The sequence below is a fragment of the Nomascus leucogenys genome, chromosome 15, assembly GCF_006542625.1.
Source record: "Nomascus leucogenys isolate Asia chromosome 15, Asia_NLE_v1, whole genome shotgun sequence".
NCBI lineage: Eukaryota > Metazoa > Chordata > Mammalia > Primates > Hylobatidae > Nomascus > Nomascus leucogenys.
This window is the reverse complement of record NC_044395.1, coordinates 104,419,668-104,439,069: the sequence shown is the minus strand read 5'-3', so window position 1 is coordinate 104,439,069 and position 19,402 is coordinate 104,419,668. Positions and strand designations below refer to the sequence as shown.

At 53.6% G+C, this 19,402-nt stretch overlaps 1 protein-coding gene across 1 annotated transcript in view; it reads right to left on the bottom strand.

Annotated features, from left to right (window-relative positions):
* Nucleotides 1-16,012, bottom strand: part of CD82 (CD82 molecule) — a 54,298-nt gene extending 38,286 nt beyond the window's left edge. Inside the window, exon 1 of the mRNA XM_012505931.2 lies at nt 15,879-16,012. The gene's annotated coding sequence lies outside the window, so the exon portion shown is untranslated. The remainder of the gene's footprint in view (nt 1-15,878) is intronic.
* Nucleotides 16,013-19,402: the final 3,390 nt, after the last annotated feature.

The following is a 19,402-nucleotide window of genomic DNA, read 5'->3' as shown; positions in this document are numbered from 1 at the left end:
AGATGATTCTGGGAAGAGGTCCTGTTAGGTCCCAGAGCAAGGAAGTTGCATAAAGATTGTCCCTTTAGGCATGGGATGGACACAGGGTTCCTGCAGACTGCCCCAGGGAGGTCACCACCACCCAAGAACTTGAAATGAGGTTGGGCAGAGGAAAGATCTAGGAGCAAAAGGAACATTCCTGAAAGCATCCACGATGGGAGTGTTGCTTCACTGATCTTATCTCATTTAGCGCCCAGACCCCAGGAAGGATCACTGGGATTCAGGAGGGTGGCAGCAGTGGCCCTGGTCACACAGGGGACAGTGGTGCAGCTGAGCTCTGCCCTCGAGACTCTCTGACTTTGGAGTTCAATATCCTACTGATTTTGTGACATTACTTCCCACCACCAAGGCAATCTCAAGGCAGAGAGGGTGGTCACTGCAGCCAGGTGTTAAAGGGGCAAAGCCTTGCTCCCAGGACTGTGAAATCAGAGCATCCAGGGGTGGGGCCAGGCACCTGCAGGTTTAGCAAACACACAGCATTTCAGAATTCTCTTCCTCCACCAGCCAGCCATGAAGAAAGTGGACACAGAGGGCCAAGATGGAACAGCAGCACATGGAACCAGGCCTAGCCCTCAGAGGGGACCTCATAGGGAACCACACACTCTCCTCTTAGAATACACAGCTCATGATCCAGAGGGCCTGAGGGGCTGCCCTCCCAGGGGCCTCCCAAGTGGCCCTTCCGTGCTCAGTTTCTGTCCTGAGTCACCATCCACTGCAGTTCACCGAATCCCCACTCCAGATTGGCCTGGAGCTGGAGTGAAACAGGAAACAGATGACTCCAACCCATCCCTGCCCTCAGGGAGCACCCAGCCTGGAGAGGCTCCGACATGAACTCGAGCAATTATACAAAGCAGCCTGCTGACTCCATCTCCCTCTGAAGGACAAAAGGGGCTCTCTAGAACACAGACTCAAGTGTTTAACAATGACAAACGCAAACACGTTTGCATGGTTACTAGCTAGACATTGTGCCAAGTCCTTCACGTGGCTCAGTTTATCCCTGCAATGATCCTATGAGATAAGCCACTGCTCATCACCCCATTGTACAACTGCAGAAACTGAGACTCAGGGTGGTCAAGGGCCTTGCCCAAGGTCACCTTGCTGCTTGGGCAGAGAGTTGAACCCCAACATCTGACCCCCCCAGAGCCCCTGAGCTTTACTGTCTACACCATGCTGCCTGCAGAAACAAAGTTGTAAATGACAGGTAATGAAAATTACCCCACCAAGGCCCAGCCTAGATTAATTGGGTTTTAGGGCCCAGCTTCCAAACCCAACCAATTGAAGACACTCTGGGGCGACACTAGGCACCAGTGACCAGCTTGCACGCTGATCCCAGAGCCTAGCCAGCTGGAGTAGGTAGCTAAAAAAAGGGTGTGGGCCCTGAGTAGGGTGATTAGAGGGAGGGAGGGGGACTCTAATCAGGGACCCCACATGGCAACGGGCAAACCTTTTGTCACATCATACCCTCCCCAAGCACTGAGCTCAGGAAGGTAGAGACAGGGCTGCTGAAATGCCACCTCCTCGAGGCAGCCTTTCCAAAACATTCTCCAGCACAGACTTTCAGGCAACACCATATGGCAGCCCTAATTATCTCATCATGAGAATTTACGATAGACATCAGACAGACATAGATTCAAACCCTGGTTCTGTTTACCCTTTCTTTTCTTTTTATTGAGACAGTCTCACTCTGTCGCCCAGGCTGGAGTGCAGTGGCATGATCTCAGCTCACTGCAACCTCTGCCTCCCGGGTTCAAGAGACTCTCCTGCCTCAGCCTCCCATGTAGCCGGGATTACAGGCGCGCACCACCATGTCTGGCTAATTTTTGTATTTTCAGTAGACATGGGGTTTCACTACATAGACCAGCCTGATCTCAAGTGATCCACCCATCTCAGCCTCCCAAAGTGCTGGGATTATGGCGTGAGCCACCGCGCCTGGCCTGTCTACCCTTTCCTAACTGTCATTTAACTTTTCCGAGCCTCAGTTCCTTCATCTGACCAACGGGCTAATCCTTCCTGCCTTCCAAGGCTATAGTTCTCAGTACTCTGCAGGCCTTTAGGAGTATTTGATGGGCAGAGAGAGGAGTAAGTGAGACAGAGTGAAGGCAAAGTGATGCACATAGGTACAGGGACTGTCTCCATAGATCCTTGGGTGAAAACACAGAGAGATGGGCCGGTGTGGAGGGGAGGGGCAGGTCTCTAACTACAAGAACTTGGCGGTGGGCAGTCTTCTTGGCTGAGAGCTAGCTGGAGGCAGCTCAGCCCAGGTGAGAAGGAGAGGGCAGGGCAGGGCTCTGTGGGGCCTCAGCCCTCTCTGAAGTTCTTCTCCCTCACCTGTCTCTTCCCTTCTGTGAGGGTCCCTATCTCTGTCTGTGGCTCCTTGGAGCCATCCCCTCTTCCTTGTCGCTCCCTGTTTCTGCGATCATCCAAGTCTCTCCCTTTAACATCCTGAGAGCCTTGGAATACCCAGAGTGTCCGAGGCAACCTCACCCAGCCCACAGGCCCCAGTCTCCAGTGTACTGGGCCCTCTCCATGACGGCAGCCCAGCTCCTGCAAGGGGTGGCCCTGAGAGACCCACTTCCACGGTCTACTGCGGAGATCTGGGCCTGCCAAGCCGGGAATAAAGGGGCTGTGCTTCCCACAGAGGGCCCCTGGTTCCCAGGCAGGGAAGCGGCCATTTAACCAGCCCAGACACTTGGCAGCAGGAACACTGGTAACAAAAGGAAACCAGCACAGGCCTGTCAGGGCTCCCTCCCCAGGGCTCCCTGGGCCTCTCCTCTGAGATTGCTGAGGGGCTTGGGCAAAGCAAGGTACAGAGTGGAGAGTGAGAGAGGCAGGGAGAGAGAGACTAAGACACAGATAGACTACAGGGTGAAGGGAGCCTCTGGTCCCCTGGAGCACCAACCTGCAGACCCTGAGGCCCCGTCAGGTCTCACCAGGAAGTCTAGGGGAGCCTGCGGTGAGGCTGGCCCGGAAGTGCAGGCCCTGCTGACCCAGGAGGATCCTACACCCACCCCTGGAGCCAGGCCAGCTCCCCAGCTCCTGCTCTGGGGTCACCCCAGAGGTTGCCCTGCATGTTCTGTCTCCCCCTGTTTTGTAGCGAAGAGTCCTGCCTCCCCTGTGGCTTCCGAAGGAATGGGCCCACCCTCTAGCCTCACCCACCCTGCCCCCTCCCTACCTCCCATTAACAGTGACCCTTCCCCAGCACATTTTTCTCAGCGTCGGCCTCCCCCAGATTCTAGGAGCAGCGGTGCTGTGCCCTGGGAAAAAACCCTTTCCCCCACCAATGTGATTCCTGAGCAGACTGCTGGCCAGGTCTTTATGATGAGAAAGGGCACTGCAGTGCTCTGAGCTCAGAGAGAGGCTGCCTCCTTCCCTGGGTGACCCAGCAAACCAGGCACTGCACTAAGAGCATACGGGCCTGGAAAGCCTCCGGGTGTCCAGAGGAAAAGGGGATTATTTGTTCCCCAGTAGGAAAATTGATATGTAAATAAGCAGCCACTGGCCTGACCCAAGCCTCCTGGGAGGCCACCCTCAGGTCGCCTGGGCCCCATCCCCTGGTCTCCTGTTTGCCGATCATGTGTGATCCTGAGAACACAGGAGACAGAGTATCTCTTTCTACAGATCTGGAAATTGAGGCTCGGGGGGTTAGAAACGTGCCCAGGGAGGGTCACAAGTTGGAACTGGCAGAGTCTGATTAAATCAGCCTGATTCTGTCCCTGTGCCCAATCCTTGGCCCATTATCTGCCAAGGACACCCCCTACCTAGAGCTACCTATAGTTCAGGCCTTAGGCCAAGGCCCAACCCAGCACCCTACTCAAGCGGGTTGGGGTGGGTGGAGGCAGAACACAGCCTAAGCCCACTGCAGGGAAGATGAGGGACTGGCATTTCCTGAGTGCCATGAACCCCCAGGCACCAGTGCTAGATGTTTTGCACTTTATTTCCTACAAGTATCAGAAGCTATCAACGAGGAAGGTAGCTTTCTTACTTTAAGACAAAGGAAACCAGGGTTCAGAGAAGATAAGTGACTTGCTGAAAGTCACAAGCCTGAGAGTTATAGGTCTGAGGCTAACCTTTCCCTAGCATGCACAGACTCAGCTGCATGCCCTGCCAGACCCTGCAGGGGCTTGGACCCACACCAGCCACAGGCCCTGCTCTCATGCCTCACTGGGGAGTTAACCAACCCGGTCAGCCAGTTCACCCACTGCACAGAACCCGAGAGAGTTGAGTTGGCTTGGCCAGAGGAGCAAGGCTTCCCCGAGGGAAGAAGGTGGCTGGAGCCAGGTGTAGAAGAATGAGGAAGACTTACGAGGAAGTGATGGCATTCAGGTGAAACTGCAGGGCCCAGGCACCCATGTGTGAGAGTCTGGAAAATTTTGCATGATACATTTTAGAGGACACGCACAGTTCCCAGGAGAAGCAAGCAGCTGAGCTGGGAGGAAAACCTGGGCTGAACCCCTCCTTCCCCGCAGCACCAAGGACCTCACGTGCAAGGCCTGGGCAGGAGTCAGAAACAGAGACAGCCTGGACTACCCTATCTTGCCTCCCCATGGGTTCTTGGCCAACAGCGAAGATCCCAGGCCAGCCCTTCCTTGCACCCAGGACCCACCAGCCCAGCTAAGAGCCCTGGGATCCTTCATCCTAAGGCTGAGAATAGAGAGAAAGAGTTCTCCCGTCTTAGGAGCTGGACTCAAGATGGGCAGCAAAGACAACCCAGGTTCCAGTCTTAGCTCTTGTACCATCCCTCAACCGCCCACGGGATCCTGGGCAACTCACTGCCCTGTCATCCTCATCCTCTGTGAAAATGGGCTTAGTAATAATGCCCGCCCTATTTCACAGGGTGCTGGAAGGCTTGAGGGACCGGGAACAAGTACATGAGAAAATGTCTACTGCCAAGATCTATAAAGCATAAGGGATCATTATGAGAAAGGAGGACTCAGATGTCCCAAACAGGGCAGTGACTTGCCCCCAGGCCACACAGCCAGGCAGCAGCAGAGCAGGATTTGAAAGGGGTCTCCCGGTGACCAGCCAGTGCCCTCCCACTGCAAGACTCTGAATCCCAAGAGAGCTTTGACCCTTGGGCTGACCGTCTCTGCGTGGATGGCGGGTGGGGCAGAGGCTGCTTACTCCACATCCCGGCTCCCTCCAGAACAGGACCTGCTGCCATCCCAGACCAGCCCCCAGCCTTGAGTTTGAAATCAAAAGCCCAGCTCTGCCCCTTTCAGTTCTGTGACCTTGGGTAAGTTGTTTTACTTCCTGGACCCTCAGTTTCCTCATCTGTACAATGGGAACTGATGTTAACCCCTACCTGGGGTGGCTGACCTGACATCATGGCTGCAAAGTGCCCAGGACAGGGCCTGGTACACATTAGATGCTCAACAACTGAGGCTTTCCTCTTTTCCTTCTGTTGTGCCTGCCAGATGAAGCCCAGACTTGACAGGAGAAAGTTCCTGGCTTCCTGGAAAGCCTGCCCAGAACAATAACTGGGAACATAAACTGCTGGAGAACACTAGACCTTGGAAGAAGATCACATTACTGAATAGTTAGTCGGGGGATAAGAAGTGGAGCAAGATCCTAGCGCAGAGATGGTGTGGAGGAACCTGCCTCCCCAGGCCCCTCACTTGGGGCCGGCGCAGTGGTCAGGGAAGGCACCTCTGCTTCCGCACCAGACCTGCACTGGAGAAGTCGAGGTGGGGAACGTGACAGCGCCAGGGTTCCAGTACTAGCACTCCTACTTTCAGCATCCTTAGACACTGCAGGTCACCTGTCGGAGACTCAATTTTCCGTTTTGTAAAACAGGGATGCTGATAATCCTCTTGTCCTCCTGTAAAGAAAGTTCCCAACATATACAAAGGACACATGGGAGAAGGGGTGGTGAGGTGGGGGCAGGAGGGGAAGGTGAGTTCAGGCCTCACAAGATGAGCCTTTATTAAACAGGACAAGGCTCCTACTGTCAGCAACACCAGGAGCTGAAACTCACCACAGAACCCCACCCTGCTCCATCCCACTACTTTACTGGTACCCAAAGTGTGGTCCAGGGCCAGCAGCTGCAGCGTCCCCTGGGAACGTGTTAGCAATGCACATTCTCAGGCAGTACCCCAGACCCACAGAGTCAGAAACCTGGGGGTGGGGCCAAGCAATCTGTGCTTTCATAAGCCGTCCAAGGGACTGATGCATGTCAGAGTTTGAGAACCACCATAACACCCACCACCCACTCTGGAGAAACTTTCCCCCACTGACTCATCTTCCCACCTCCTCCTTTCCAGAAGACTGTTGGGGAGGAAGGAGTCACTGCGGGGAGAGGTCATTAAATAGTAAAGAGAGCCCATGATTAGTTAATGACGCCACAGGCTCCCAGAGAGGAGAGGGTCAAAAGTCAGACTGTAATTGAAGAGAAAACACTCCCCTATATCTATCTGCCTTTCTCCATCTCCTTCTCTTTCACAGATACACATACTCTAAAAGCCGGCTCCTCCTCCTCCTGTGGGTGGGCCAACTAGCACCAGGGACAGACAGAACGCTCCCCCACCAGTAGGGCTGAAGCGAAATTGGGAGACTGGTTATGGTGGGAGATTCTGGTCCTCTGACCTTGAGTTTAAAAACCATCTGAGCTGGAAAGCCACTTCTAGAAATTCATTCCATGGAGCTCATTAGAGTTGAGTACAAAATATACATAGGGACAAGGCGATCATTATAGCAGTGTGGATACTAATGAAAAATTCAAAGGGCCTAAATGTACAATGGCTGGGGAATGCTTAACCAGGTCACAGAAGATTCCTATGGTGCAATACTACAGAGCTGGGAAACTTGCTGGAGAAGAATGCTCAATCACATGGGAAAACCCTCCCTATACAGCATTCGGTCAAAAGTGGCAGTGCAGGAAGTGGTTTGTGTGGTACAATTCCAATCTTGTATGTGTGTGTCTTTAAGGCCAAAACACCAAACTGTTCACAGCAGTTATCTCTGAACAGTTATTTCCTCCTGCAGGTCTGTTCTTTACCGCCTGAATTTTTCCACCAAAAAAAACCCCTCTTTCTTCAATAATCAGAAAGTTTGGGGGGTTTTTTGGGGTAGCCATTTGGTTTAGATAAAGTTTTTAAAAGAAAAATCTCCTTCCTATGTCAGAAGCGCTGGCCTGGGGTCTTCTGCTGCAAGATTTGGTCCCACCAGGCAGTCTCCACGTTGTGTGTAATTCCAACAAGCAAGAACAGGATCAACACGGGGAAGCCAAGGGTGGGTGGGTTTGCTCAGATTCTATCCCCTATTTTCTAAGAGTCAGCTCTTTCCAGAAATAAAAAATCATGAGCTTTCCAAACCTTGAGGTGTGTGAGCAAAGGCTGGATGTGGTCCATGGGAGCAGACTGGGCAGGTAGGTTGACTGGATGGACCACAGAGCTTCTCACAACACCAAGATCCTGTGACTCTAGACGTAAGCCCTCAACTTTGCCCTCAACTCTATGCCAAGAGCACCCAGGTCAAGGCTGGGCTCAGATAGTCTGGGGACCAAGACTACAGAGAATCTAAGTCTTCTGCTGACCCCCCAGCAGAGCTTCAAGCAACCCTGGAAAGCTCCTTCACTCCAGATCGGGGACCTCAGCCTTCAGACAGGAAGACTCCCTATCATTTCCCCCAAAGTAATGACAGGAGCAGCCTTTGCTCATCATCACCACCCTTATCCTCTGGCTTCATTGAGGGTGCACTCTTCCCTGGGCCTACCACGAAGCATTTTACCAGCATTATCTCATTTAATCCTCATAAAAACCAAGGCTCTGAGAAGCCAAGAAACTTGCCCAGAGGTGAGCAGACACTGTGCCCATAGCTAGGTCTGGCTGACATCAATGCCTGAGAAGCTAGAAGAACCCCAAGCTGTAGGCACAGCCCCAGTGGTTCCCTGACTGCAACTTGCAGGGATGGTTAGGGATTCCTGATACGCACACATTTTGAGAACCATACTGCCATGCTATACCATCTCCTGGCAAACAAGTAGACTTGCTCAACCCTGCCAGGAGGGGGTGTGGGGCAGAGAAAGCAGATAAGAGGGGCTTTCGGATGGAAAGCAAGTGACTAGTTCAGATTAGAGGACACATCCTCCCTGCCTCAGTTACTCCACTGCTGTGTGTTCAGAAAGGCCAGGGGTCAGGGAGATGGGCTATCTACATGTCCAAAGGTGATTCAAGGCCTAGACACCCACTTGCTCCATGACCTCAGATAAATCAAACCTCCCCTGCCACGTTTCTATTTCCTCTATATACGATGATGTCTCATAGGTCCCACTGCAAAAGCATTCTTATATTCCACCTTTTAAGACAGTGAGTGGGAGGCGGTTTTCCAACTGTGATAGTATAATTTACCAATTGTTATTATCAGCAACAACAAACATTTATTGAGTGCTTACTTCATACCAAGTATCATTCAAAACGGTTTATGTTTACACGTGGGAACACATACTCCCCTCTCCATTTGTTTCCCAGTGGAGGGACCTCTGCAGGGAAACATCTCAGGCCTTGCTCTGCGCTCTCCTACCAACTCCCCGCTTCACGCCACGCCCCAGGCGGCTTATGATTGGTTCTCTTAGACTCAGTGGGGCCCCGCCCCTCGCAGAGCTAAGTTGCTCGCAGGGAGAGTTTGGTCTGGGCTGTTCTCCGCTCCTGCTATCTGGTCCTGCGGGAGGCTGGCTCCTGTCCAGCACGTCCTGTGGCGGGACGGGTAACTCTGCCAGGTCCAGGACAGGCCAGTCAGCAAGCCCTCTGGGCCCTGGATGTAAAGTCACCTTCTTCGCCGGCTTCCATTTGGAGCTCCATCTTCAATGTGTGTTTAGCTCATTTAACCCTCACAGCAGCCCATCCCTATTTCACAGATGAGGAAACTGAGGCTCAGAATGGTCATTAAGGAACTTGATCTCGGCTACCGTTCAAAAGCTTTCTACACACCACCCAACGCTCGGGGTGTGTCCACTGCACGGGAAGGCGGATTACACTCCTATTCATATCAAACTCTTGTCTCCCAGCCTGGGCGGCCGCGGGCCATAGACACTCCTACCATAGGCACTCCCTGCAAGTCTTCTGAGGCTTGACAAATTGATATTCACTTCAAACCAACATCCCATCCCTCCTTCGAAAAAAATATGATTTATTCACAAAAAGAACTTCAATATGATCCCAAGTTCATATAATACATTTTTGTTCAAATATGTGTGGTATGTTTTTTATAGCTTCATTGTATGAATGGGTTTTTTCTTGAGCATAAAAAAATATGGGCTCACGGTAGATTTGGAAAATAGGGGAAAGTAAAAAGATAATAAAGATCTGTAATCTAATCTATACAATTGTATTTTGTAATGGGTACATTACATGTAGTTGTCTACATTTTGGCCTGATTGAGTAGAGTTGCAGGGGAGCAGCTTTGCCATTCAGTCTCTGCAACGCTTTAGGGCAGCAGCTGGGACCTGCCCACCTACAGCCTTCCTTCCTTCCTAGGCTGCAGGAGAATAAGCCAGGCCCCCAGGAGTCCTTCCCCTGAATAAAACCCTGCAGCCGTCCAGGGTGGCATCACAGGTGCCTCACTTACAAAAGCCAAGTGCAGCAAATGCAAGATAATATAGTTTTGTAGCCCAAGAAGGGCTGTAACTTACCCAAGGTAACACAGCAAGTAAAAGATGAGCTGGGAATGGAGCCCAGGTCCCCTGATTTCCAGATTCAAGCTCTTCAAAGACTTACATCCTGCTTCCTACTAATTGCACTACCAAAAACACCGAGCACAGTAGATCATGCCTGTAATCCCTTTGGGAGGCCAAGGCTGGAGGATCACTTGAGGCCAGGAGTTTGAGACCAGCCTGACCAATATGGTGAAATCCTATCTCTACTAAAAATACAAAAATTAGCCTGGTGTGGTGCATGCCTGTAATTCCAGCTACTCAGGAGGCTGAGACACGAGAATCACTTGAACCCGGGAGGTGGAGGTTGCAGTGAGCCAAGATTGCACCACTGCACTCCAGCCTCAGCAATACAGTGAGACTCTGTCTCAAAAAAAATAAAATAAAATAAAATAAACACTACCAAAAACAGCAGGAACATATATAGCACTAACCATGTGCCAGGCACTGTCTTAAATGCTTCATATGCATTAGCTCATATATCATTCTCAAACAACCCTATGAGATGAGTACTATTATTGTCTCCATTTTATAGATGCTGAAACTGATGCACAGAGGGGTAAGACACAAAGTCACGCCCAGCTGGTAAGTAGCAGAGGCAGGAATTATCCTTAGGCAATTTGATTCCAGAGTCTGTGATCTTGCCTAGGCTTTCTTCCCCACTTCCCCCAGGCCCAAGCCCAGCAGGGACTCAGGAAGGCTTCTGGAACACCTGCTGCCTAAGAGGAAGAAAACAAGCCTAGAAGTCACCTCTCTGGCCAAGGTCACACTGTAGCTCCATGGCAGAGCCAGGATTTGAACCCAGGCTTCCTAATGCCCAGCCCCTCAGGGCATTGTTCACTTCTCCACATTGACCCTGAGAGCCAAGGCCCAGAACTCTGAACAACTCCCACGCCAGATCACCCTTCCACACAGCAGGGAGTCAAGTGGGCTCGGAGGGGGGGGCGGGGGGCGGCAGAGAAGAGGCAAAAGCTGCTGCTGCAGGGTAGGAGGTCAGAGGGGAGAGTGGGGCTTCCCAGAGCTGCCCACTTGGGGGTCTGAATGGATGATGTACAGGATGGGCTTCCTGGAGGCCACCGTCCCATTTCTCCAGGCCCCAGCTTGGGTCCCCACACGATAGCAGCACCTTCCACAAACAACTGTTGACTCCAAGATGCTCTTTCTGGCTGAGTCAGAGTTCACTAAAGGCCAGAGTGGCCCCTCACTGGGTTAGGGCTGAAGGAAGTCATACTGTTCCCCTCTCAGGAGGGTAAAGGTCAGGCCATCGGAAGAGAAGCAGAAGCTCTGCTGAAAGCAATCCCAGGACAGACAGCGCATTCCCATCTCCCTGGATCCAGTTTGCAGAAGTGGGGCCCACAGGCCTGAAGCACCGGGCAGCGGCATCCAGGTCCTGCTCCCTGGCTCCGCCTTTGCCAAGGAGTCATCTGGTATCTGGCACCAAGCTGGCTCCTGCTGATACCCCCGCCTCACCCAAGAGAACCACTAACCTATTCACTCAGTCATCGATCCCCAAGTGCCTGCTGTATGCCAGGAATCAGAGATACAGACAGGACAGGGCAGTGCCTGCCCAGGAGAGCTCGTGGAAACACGTCATACACCACAAAGCAGCGGGATCAAAGAGGAGGGTACACAGTGTAGACAAGCACAGAGGAGAAGGTGAAGGGCAGCGAGGGGCTTGGGAAAGGCAGCCAGCGATGTTCAGATCTACTGCCCCTCAGGAAGCTGAATGTCACAGTGAGGAGACCCAGCCACACCCAGGAAGAGCCAGAGAGCCCCACATAGCCAGACATGACTGGCGTCTTGGGGCACACACATATCGGAGAGGCACAGAGGCCCTGTGCAGAAGGAAGGTGTTCTGGGAGTGTCCCTGGGGGCCTGAGAAGGAGCCTGGCACCAGCCTTGAAAGACCAACAAGATGCAGCAAACAACAGTGGCCCTCCTTTACTGAGCATTTACTACATGCCAGGTATAACAATACTAAGCGTTTCATGTGCGCTTTTTTGTCTTCTCCTCATGCCCTATGAAGTCATGATCATTATTATCCCCATTTGCAGGTTCAAAAACTGAGGCTCAGAAAGAGTCACGTAGCTAGAAATTGGCAGGGCCGAGATCTCAGTTCTAAAGTCCAGTGCTTTACCACCATGCTGTACCATCATCTCCCTAATCTGTTAACAGGCAGAAGGTAGCTAAAGGTGCTTCAGGTGGGGGAAACAAGGTAAGAATAGGGAGATAGGATCAAGTGCTCTCTGAGGGGAGCTGCCCAGCTCCTCTGTGTTGGGGTTGTGTGTGTGTGTGTGTGTGTGTGCGCGCACGCCTGAGTATGGGTGGGTGTTCACAGACATGCCCCACTTTGCAAAGGATAGATCCCAGGTCCCAGAATTCCCCGAGAGCCAAGGAAAGAATGGGGCATCAGCAAGTCAGGGAAGGAATCCCAGAGAGAAGGAACTTATCTAAGGTCACACAACATACAAACAGCAGAGCAGCAGCCAACTCCAAGGACCAGAACACAGGTCTCTTTCCTCCATCAGCTGCCTGTTCATGTCAGCACAGTGAATCAGCTGCTGACAGGAAAACCACAGTGGAAGGGGAAGCCCGGGGGTGAGTCAGGAACAAGCCAGCCTCCGAGAGACACCAGCTGGGCCTGTTGCAGAGGCCCCGGGTCTGTGGTTGTCTGTCTCTTCTCAGGGCAGCATCAGGGGCGAGGGGAGCAACACATCCCACACCACTCGCTCCATGTTTACCTCTGGGCTTCCCCTCCCAGCTCCTCAGACCCCGGCTTAGTGGAGGGGAAGCGGGTGGGTAGGGCAGTTCCTGCTGAGATTAAACGGGTCCTGTCCCACGGAGGGGCCCAGGCCAAACAGTCCAGGCTCTTCCCTCCCTTCCCACCTCTCAAAGAGCCAGCTCCTGGCCGTTTGATGTTCTTGATTAAGTCATAACCGCCCCCTGTGAGCTTCCCGTGGGGTGGAGGAAGTGGGTATAACGGTTTGGAGCAGAAGGCCAAGGCCAAGCCAGAATCAGGGGTGCCAGCTGGTCCCAGATGCTCCAAATCCGAAGCAACACTCAGGACTTGGGGCTGCTCAGCCATGGGTTGAGGGAGGACTGTCTGGTCCTTAGGGGAACAGGTTTCGGTCCCCAGGGTGGAAGGGGATGGCCAGTGGGAGCTTCCAGGCTGTGACTCTAAAGCATGAGGCCTCAAGACAGAGGGGGCCGCTCCCACATAGCAGAAACTTCAGAGGAGCCCAGGGAAGCGAAAATCCTGCCCCAGTCCCCCTACTGTGGGAAACTTGTGCCCTGACTGCTCACCCACTGCCAGAGATAGCACACGGCTGACCTCTCACCCCTACCCTCCCTGGGCTGGGATGGGAGGGAGGGATCAGCAGGCACTTCTTCTAACCACCCCGCCCCCGACTCCCAAACTTACTGCTGATTGGCACAGGCTCCCACCTTTCGGCCCAGATGCCTCCCCTTCATGGGCAAACCCCTCTGTAGCATTCATCACCCTCCCAGCGACCCCACCACTCACCCAATCCAGCCACCTTTCTGAGCCCCTGCTATGTACCAGACAGGATGGGGAGGAGAAAGAAGTGCAAATGTGCTGGAACAGGCCCCTCCCACCCCTCCAATGGTGCCTTTTCTATCCCTGTGGCTGGTGTCTCTTCCTTCACTCCCAGTTGCAGACATCCCCAAAGCCACCCAGACCCCTTCTTCTAAGTCACTGCAGCCATTGGTTCATTATCCCTTGACCACTGGATCCTCCACCCCAGCACATCTGGTACAGACTGACTTTCCTAAAGGGCTGCTCTGTTGTGTCACTCCTCTCCTCAGAAACCTTCAGTGGCTCCCACTTTCTGCAAATCAGATCCAAAGTTCTTATCCTGTCATTCAAGGCCCTCCGTAAGCTGATCCCACCTACTATTCCCGCTGTGTATCCCCACACGGTCCCAAACTTCAGCCAGAATGAGCAACCTAGAGTTTTCTCGAGAATTCTCAGGACAGGTTGACCTCCCTGCCTCTACCTAGGTATTTTCCTCTCCTCAAGACACCATCTTCATTCTGGCTGCCGAAATCTTCCCAGTCGGTAAGGCCCTGAAGACCCTTCTAATCCTTTTTTCATTTATCTTGCATCAGAGTCCCTGATATTCTTGTGTAAGCCCCTTCCCAGATGGTAAGCAACCTGAGGGTGCAGGCCTTATGTGGTCGCTTGTCATTCATCGAGCAGGAAGGGATGGTGGTGGTGGTGGGGAGGGCTTTCCATTAAGGCTCACTAGGTAGGCTCTATTGAAATGAACGTCTCCTCCTTCCCACCTCAGGCACCACCTACCAGACCCTCTCCCTCCCCACCATACCAAACTCCAATTTATGCCACTTCAGTGCTTGAAGAGACTGTGGTCCCATGTTGATCCAAGCCAAACCAGGACCAGGAGCCCAGGCAGAAAGTCCTATTCAAGTCTCACCCCCTCCAGGAAACCTCCTTACCCTCACCCCCTGCCCTGGCTTCTCAAGTGTCTCACTCTTCTGAACACCTCCCCCTGCCCTACATACACACACAGTCTCCTGCACACAGCGCAGCCGCCAATCCGTCTCTGTCCCACAGCACTTTCCAGTTTGTTCCATACTGTACAGCTTATCTCCCAGAAGATGCAGGGAGCCAACATAATGCAGCACCTTCAGTGTCCTTCGGTGCCCAACCCTGCTTAGCTATCAGGTGCCCACATTGCCCCTCGCCTCCATCCCAAGCCAAGTGTGCAATGGTATAGCTGGATTCCAGCCACCAGGGCAGCACAGACCCATGAAATCTCATCTGGTCATAAGCCCTGGGTGTAACTGATCCTCTCTCCAGGGACATGGTAGGGATGGGGGAGCCCTCATTGTCAGCAACTCAGGCCTGGCTAGTTCACCTCTGTACCCTCTAGCTCTCTCTAGCATATAGTAGGTGCTCAGTAAACAGTTTTAGACTTATTTAACTCAACACTCGCCAACCTCAAGCAACATTACAGAAAACTCAGCCACTCTTTGTTCAAGATGACACAGTCCTCATCCCTCAAATAGAGTGATGTTGGTGGCAGGTGGCAATTTCTGGCTCTCACAAGGTCAGGAGGGGCTGTAGCCAACCCCATCTCTCCAAAAAAAACGGCTCATTCCCCACAGGAAGCAAGCCCATCACCTGCCCAGCCGCATTAAAGCAGCTGTCACAGAGGGAGGTCTCACTGGTTTCCTGGCGCCTTGCTAAGTAATGTATACACACCATTCTATTTAGTGCTTGCTCCTGCCATTGGATATTGTCATTATCCCCATTTTACAGGTGAGGAAACTGAAGTTTGGAGGGGGAATGGAATCCAAATCAGTTTGATCCCACAGCCCAAGCCCTTGACCACAGAACTACGCTGCCCCGCTACTGGGGCCCAGCACAGAGCACCCACCACCTCCAGGAACAGAACCCGTCAGCCAAGAAATTAACCCTGGGTACGCTGCAAGGGCCCCTGGGGCCCTGGGCTTGACCGTGGGCCCAAGGATTGGTGGGGTTTTCCCTTCTCTCCCCCACTCACCAGTGTAAGAACTGTTCCCCAGTTTCCAGCCTCCTGCTCAGGCCAGCTCACCTGGAAAAGCCCCACTGAGTTTCCAACTTGAAGTCTTAGGGGGTCCGGCTCAGTTGAAATGTTAGAATTGGTGGGAAGCAGGTGAGGCGGGAAACGGAACCTCCCTGCTTTGGCCGCCTCTTCCCCTGGGTTCGTGGGTTAGAGCCCCAACCGAGGAACCAGTGCAGTCTTTAAAGCAATTCGCTTCTCTCAGTCCCATTTTGCAGGGAGAAAAACTGCAGAGGGCAACGCGATGGGAACACCTGTGGCGACCTGCAGCCTGCTCTCACCTGCCAGCTCTCACCTTCCGGCGTTTTAAGTGAGAAAGGGCAACGGGAGCATGGAATTCACCTGGTTCACTTCCTCCTGCTGGAATCCGGGAGGTCCAGAGCCGGGTAGAGGGACGGACCCAGGATCACGCAGCTGGTGCACGGCCGAGTGTGAGAACTGCGGGGTTCAGGACTGGGGGCTAAAGCTCCTTTTCACCCACCAGCTGCCCCGACCTGTCACTAGTCCCGAGGAAAGCTGTCCGAGCCGGACCGCAGAAGCGGGGGCCAAAACTAACTTTGCCTCTGGTTGTCCGGCAGGCTCCCCCGGCCCGCTGCCCCCTTGCTCACCTGCTGGTTCTGCTTTCTGCTCCGCGCTGCAGGCCCAGCGTCACCCGCTCGTGCCTCAGTCGGCGTCGAACTGCGTAGCCCTGGGCTCGGTCACTCCTCGGCCCTCTCCCGGCTGCAGCCGGGGAACGCCGCGGACTCGGCAGGCCCCGCCCCCCAGAGGACACGCCCCCTCGGCGCCCCTCCGCCAGCCCCGCCCCCGAGCCCTTTGGGAAGGCGGTGCTCTCCCGCCGGCCAGGCCCCGCCCACTATGGCCCTACCTCGACCAGCCCCTCCGCCGGGCCCCGCTGGAGCTGAGGCCCCGCCCCGCTACGGCGTTTCTCCTCTATCCCGGCAGCCCCGCCCCCAGGTTACACGGGGGATGAAGGCCGCCCCTCTCCAGCCCTGTCCACTCACGGCGCTGCCTAACGGTCCCGCCCAGCTCCCGCCTACCTCGTCCTCACGGTCTCTTCCCGGGCCCCCCCAGCGCCCCCGCCTCCTTCACTTTCTCCTTCGGGCCCACCCCATCCCCCGGCCTAGTAGGGTGAGGCCACCCCCCCTCCCCGCCCCAGCCCGGGCTCAGCGCCTTCCTAATCCTGCCCTGCCCTGCCCCTCTCAGCTCGGGGCGGGTAGCCCTGGGGCCCCCACGCTGGCATTCCAGGGCGGGTGTATCCGGGTGCAGCGGGGGAACGGCGTGGGAGCGGTTTGTGTCCCAAGTCGGGGCCTCTATCAGGAGGCGGGCTGGGCCCAGGAACTTTTTGAAAATACTGACTACCATTGATTGAATCCTTGCCAGGGGCCAGGCTCTATGCCAAGCGCTGTATACAGTTCTAGCCCTTGAATTCCCACAACTCGTGGGTACGCTCGTTGCGCCTATTTTACTAATGTGCAGTTTAAGGCTCAGAGAAGGGAAGTCGCGGGCTCTGAATCTCATGGAGGCGGGCGTGAGCGGGGTCCAGCCTCAGGTCCTGAGTCACAGGCTTGAGCTGTGCCCCAGCTTGCCTGGACTGGCCCCTGGGGAAGTAGCCCAGGACAGTCAGTGCTGGGGCAGTGCCCAGCAGTTGTCTGAGGTGAGGGAGGAGGTGTGGGTTGATGAGAAGAGTGGCAGGAGGGGCTGTGGGCCTAAGTCCTCAAAGCTGGCTTTCTCCCTGAAGAAAAGGCCCAAAATTGAGGTGGGCTGCAAGAGCTCTCTAGGTGGCTGCGGTGCCCACCCTGCGTCCCAGCCCTCTGCCCTCCCAGGCTCCAGGGGACTAGCCTGAGGCAGATTACCTGGTTAATGACCAGGGGCATTCACCTGTGCAGCTGACAAAGCTCTTTCACTTCCGTTATCACATTGTCATCTCGCAACACACCATTGTGGGAGGGTATGATTATGAGCACTTTGTATGAGTGGAGTAAGGGCGGGAGCTGGATCCCAGCCCATCAGTGTAGTTCTCACAGCGTGGTCCTTGAACCAGGAGCACCATCATCTGGGAACTTGTTACGAATGCGTATTTTGAAGCCCCATCCCAACCTACTGAATGGAATACTGTGGGCCAATTGGTTTTAATAAGGCCTCCAGGTGATTCTGAATCACATTCAAGCATGAACCACCGTTGAGCAAACTGTGAAGAAGTCAGGGTGGTCTGAGAATCACACAGACCTAGGTAGCTTCCTGGTTGCTTTTTAAACCCAGGACAAGGCAAGATACTTAACCTCTCTGGGATGAGCCCTTAAACAGGAAATAATAATAAAAAGAGCCATAACAATCATACCGATCGTGACAGTGGCTGTTGAAGATTACATGTGACAGCATTCATAAAGTATTTGGCCCACTGTTTGAATACCATACATGCTCAGAAAATGTTCTCTTTTCAGCAAAAGGTCTCCTTCATAGAATTCCCACACCAAGTCAGAAAAGTGAGGCTGGGGAATCCTTTAAACCCAGCAGCGTGTCCTACCCGCAGAGAGACACCCTCTATCCTGCAAGTGGTTAAGATCCTAACAAGCTCCTAGATGATGTGGATGCTGGTCCGGGGACCACACTTTGAGAACCACTGTGCCATTCTGTCTTGGGCTGGGTTTCAGATCCCTACCCTACCCAGCCCTTGCAAAATGGGCATAAAATATCCTCCTATTCCACCCTACTCCACACCCCCTCTCTCCGAGCTGGGGGTGTTTGTGATGGTGTATGGCAGATGCTCCTCACAGCAATAACTTGACTTCAGCATACCCTGAGAATGATCCTGTATGGCAGATGCACCCAAATGTGTGTTTGGAGTTTTGAGCTAAGGAATCCGGGAATGGCCAACCTGGAGATTCATTCCTTATCTATAAGGAACATTTGAACCCTGGCCCATCCTGTGGAATGCAGGGTGTACAGGGGTTCAAAGCTCTTTGTTTGGGGCCAAATGAAGGTTATCAGGTGGGGGTTGTTAGGGGGAGGGTGCTAAGTGAGAATGATGTCTAAACTGCATGCTTTTTGTAAGTGGTTGTGGCTCTCCTGCCCAGCCTGCCATGGGACTGTACAGTTCTCCTGTCCAGCCCACTGCCACCGGCCATCCCTGTGTGTAAGTTTCCCAATAAAACCCCATGTCCCAGTTGCTGGCTCTGGTCTCTCCTTCAGCCTCTTGAACCTAGTACCATCCCTACTGAAGTTAATAGGGCTCCAGCACGACAGATGGGGACTGGCCATTGGCAATACAGCTGGATCCCTCACTGTCCCCTCCCCCCATGAAGACATTCTCTCATATTAGTCCCATCTGCTATCTCTTGCTGCCCTGCCACTCCTGATTAGAGATAGAGGCAGCTGTGGTGACATTGAGAGCAGTCTTCTGGCAGCTTCTAGAATCTCTGCCATACTCCCTGTCATTGTCTGAGTCCCACAGAAGAGTGTCTCCCTGTAGGAGTGCAGGGCCTGGGCACTGATCCTGTTATGCTGACCTGCCCAAACATGGAGAGCCCAAGTTAAGAGTGCAAATCAAGGACCAGATACTTTGTATCTAAACATTTAACGGACTGTGAAATAAAATGTGTATTCTCCTGCCTTGACAAATGTTCTTTCTAATGACCAGGAAGACCATGTTCAAATTTAGAATTCTTGGACTCTATAGAATTTTATGCAAGAACGTGGCAGTGCAGGAGGATAGCCCGGCCCTAGCCCTCAGCCCACCCACTCCACTTCTCTTCCCACTCCATCTCTGTCCGGTGTCACAAGTGGCCTAGGACTCAGGCATGTGGATACTCCGGCCCACACACCCAAACTCTGCCCACACACCTTGCCTACAGCCACCTCTTGGTCACCTCTCTATGGATGCACATTCCAGGGACAGGATGTACCCTCAGGAGGATGGACCTGGGCAGGCAGCTTTGTAAACCTTAAAACTGGCTGGGGGGCTGGGCACAGTGGCTCACACCTGAAATCCCAGCCCTTTGGGAGGCTGAGGTAGGAGGATTGAGCAGCTCAGGGGCTCAAGACCAGCCTGGGCAACAGGATGAAACCCTGTCTCTACAAAAACTACAAAAATTAGCTGGATGTGGTGGCTTGTGCCTGTGGTCCCAGCTACTCA